This window comes from Benincasa hispida, chromosome 6 (assembly GCF_027475165.1).
Source record: "Benincasa hispida cultivar pf3 chromosome 6, pf3_genome.v1.1, whole genome shotgun sequence".
NCBI lineage: Eukaryota > Viridiplantae > Streptophyta > Magnoliopsida > Cucurbitales > Cucurbitaceae > Benincasa > Benincasa hispida.
In genome coordinates, this window is record NC_143483.1 from 8,770,559 (window position 1) to 8,773,766 (window position 3,208).

The 3,208-nt window shown below is 30.4% G+C and overlaps 1 long non-coding RNA gene across 1 annotated transcript; it reads right to left on the reverse strand.

The window, feature by feature from the left end:
* Positions 1-1,916: 1,916 nt before the first annotated feature.
* Positions 1,917-2,890, reverse strand: LOC150035399 (uncharacterized). Its single transcript, XR_016530324.1, has 3 exons — positions 2,733-2,890; positions 2,538-2,602; positions 1,917-2,264 (listed from the first exon to the last, which is right to left on the reverse strand). It is a non-coding gene; the product is annotated as an uncharacterized LOC150035399 (long non-coding RNA).
* Positions 2,891-3,208: the final 318 nt, after the last annotated feature.

The window sequence follows — 3,208 nt, forward strand, 5'->3', positions numbered from 1 at the left end:
CATGCATCGCTGGTAGCCTGATGTATGCAATGTTATGTAGTGGACCTGGCATTTACCATGCAATGGGGATAGTCAATAGATATCAGTCTAATCTAATATTAGATAAGTGAACAGCCGTTAAAACCCCTCAAGTATCTTAACATAATGAAGTGTTGAGGTAATGTTCTAAATCTCATGGGTCTTATAGTTTGTAATTGTATTGTACAAATACTTTATTTATCTAATAAAATAAGAGACATTTTCTTTGACATTTAGTTGCATTAACCGACAAAAACCAATAAACTAAGATCCAAGATTATCTTTTGTGACTATGTATGTAGACACATATAGGTGAATCATGTTTAAATGATAACCTAAACGGTCTAGAGTAGATGGATAAGGTTTGGTACCTTATCCTGGTGACACTACGAATACGGCTTGCTTTGTAGTTGTAACAATTGTTGTAAAATACTATAAATTATCTAAACCTGATCATTCATATGGAGACATATGAGCGAGGGTATTCTACAAAGAGTTTGTATAAGAGTGGACCAAGAAATGAATAATTTCTCTATATGGAACCATTGTTAGACGAGACTTACATTTTATCAGGATGACCATAGGTGACTTAATGTGAATCCTGAGTGAGTTGTGAACTCCTGCTTATGAAGACGCTCCTTAATTTGTATGGTTGAAAGTGGCTAGATTCGTCGACTCAATATGCCTACCACTTTGGAGTTTCGTCTGGTTGGGGAGCTACTAACGCAGCTATATAAGAAGGAATTCATTTTTTTCTATAGTTAGAGTAAGTAAAGAAATTACTCTCATTGGGGCAGATTCCCAGGCTTGAACAATGGGGTTGATTCCAATGTTTGGTAAACATTGATCGATGGACCAATGATTAGACAAGTGACATAATTTTATTTGCCAACTTTTATTTCCTTCTTTTAATTTGAGGACATATGTAATTTGTAATTGGTCCCAAATTTATTATTCATTAATTTAAATTAATAGCGTGTCAATTTGTGATTGACCAAAATTTCCTAGTCAACAGTTAGGCTCCAAGGTTTTTTTTCATTTTATTTCCAATAGGGTAAGTGGGATGCTCCAGAGGATTCGAAACACAAAACTTTTAGTCACTTACACATATTTTATCCTAGTTAAGTTATACTCACGATTATTTTCTCAAATTTAACACCTATTGTTTCATCTTTTTAATCTTCTTACTATTAGCTATGGTATTATTCAAGGTTGACTTTAAATAAATTTATCACTTTTACCATGATCCTTTCTTTTTTAGTCAATGCATGTGTAGAACATTGGTCACACATCCAGCATCTTTTGTGGACCACATGCACGCCTAGAAATCTGAAGAAAATTCAAATACTTAGAGGATTGTTCATATTATCTTTCATTCATCTTTTACCATGTTAACATCATTTAAAAATAATGTAGAATTCATTAAAGAAATTAATAATAAATTAATTCTTCACTTAATGATTTGTCAAATTATAAATAGAAGCGGTGGTAGTAGAGTAATATTAAAGGCACTCTAGAAAAAGGTTGTCTAAGCTGCAGTCAAGTAATATGATTGTTTTATTTATTTTTTTATCTCTCAATTTTAAAATATTGAAGATGTGAAACTATTAGAGAAATTAGAGAAACGAGTATTAAAGTTTTAATTTCTTGAAAAAAAAATTAATTTGATTCGTTTCTTTAATCGTTAAAATTTAGTATTAAAATATACATTGAATTTAGTTTCCGAATAGTCTCTAGTAAATTGTATTTAATGAAAAATCACTGTTAAAATTGATCTTTAGAGCTAACTAAGGACGAGATGAAAACCAAAATTAATTGTCCCTGATGTTGCATAAGTAATTTCAAGTTCATGCCATGTAGATTAAGATTATGAATGTACATTGGAGGAAAAAAAAGCTCAAATAATACACTTTTAAGGTCCATAATATGCATGAGGTTATACTAATTTAGGAGAAAAAGTTAAACGTTTACAACTTTTTAGGTCCATGCATGCATGGATTATTATTACACACTTGAAATAGAAAGAAAAGAGAAAGCGTTACACACGAGTAGTTTTGAAGTCCATGCATATGGATTTTAGAATGCACTTAAGACGATCATCAGTACATATAGATATATATTGATGTAGATTAAGATATTGCAGGAGCAACCATATTATATTGAGCCACTGGGTTATCAGGTCCTGGATCATGATAGTCTTCATCTAAGTGATCCATCATCTTTCTCCATTTTCCTACACTCATTTCCTGTCGTAACCAAACATAAACACAATAATCTTACCCTTCCAACTTCTGAAATCTTATTTACTCTTGTTCCAATAATATAACTTTTTTCATTTTAGTCTTCAAACCTTCATTTTGATCCATATATTCTAAGAAATGAGTTAAAATGAAAATGACGAAAAAAAGTAGATGTCTTGAAATTACATTCCAACTAATATGAACAAATAATAATATTTGAATTCTACAAAATTTGGAGTCATATGTTAGAGAAAACGAAAAGGTACTTGTAATTATTACCTTTTGATCTGGAGTAACAAAAGAGGTTGCATGTTCCACGGTTTGCTTCATTTTTACTCCAAATCCTTTTTTTAAAAAAAAAAAAAAGAAAGAAAAGAAAAAATTGAACAGAGAAGAGATAAAAGTATGAATATAATAAAGATTCATGAGAAAAAAGAGATTGGTTAAAAAAATACAAGAGAGAGAAGAGCATACCAGGAGAGAGAAAGAGAAAGAGAAAGCATGAAAGGAGAAGAATTGATAAAATTCTTGAGTTATCCATTTGAGTTTGAAGCCTTTTGGGAGGATTCTCAAAATGCTTTCTTGCAAAACACAAAGAAAACTGAACTCTCTCGAGGCTTCACACTTCAGATTCAACTCAATTTATAATGTGCAACCAAACCTTATTTACTAACATTTTAATTTTTAAAAAATATTTGGTACATCTTGAATAGCACGTGCATTCTATCAAATTTGTCTAATCATAATTGATCATGTATCAAATATTTTTTTTATTTCTTTTTTTATATAAGTGATGAGAAAGAATGCTTAAAGATAATGTATCTTAGGATTCGCTCAAGTATTGCCCTTAATTTTTTATGAGATGAGTAATCCAGGTATCTTATAAAAATTGTGAAGTCTCTTCATCTTATTAATGTGGAATTTTCAACATATTTCTAGATGGTGTCTCT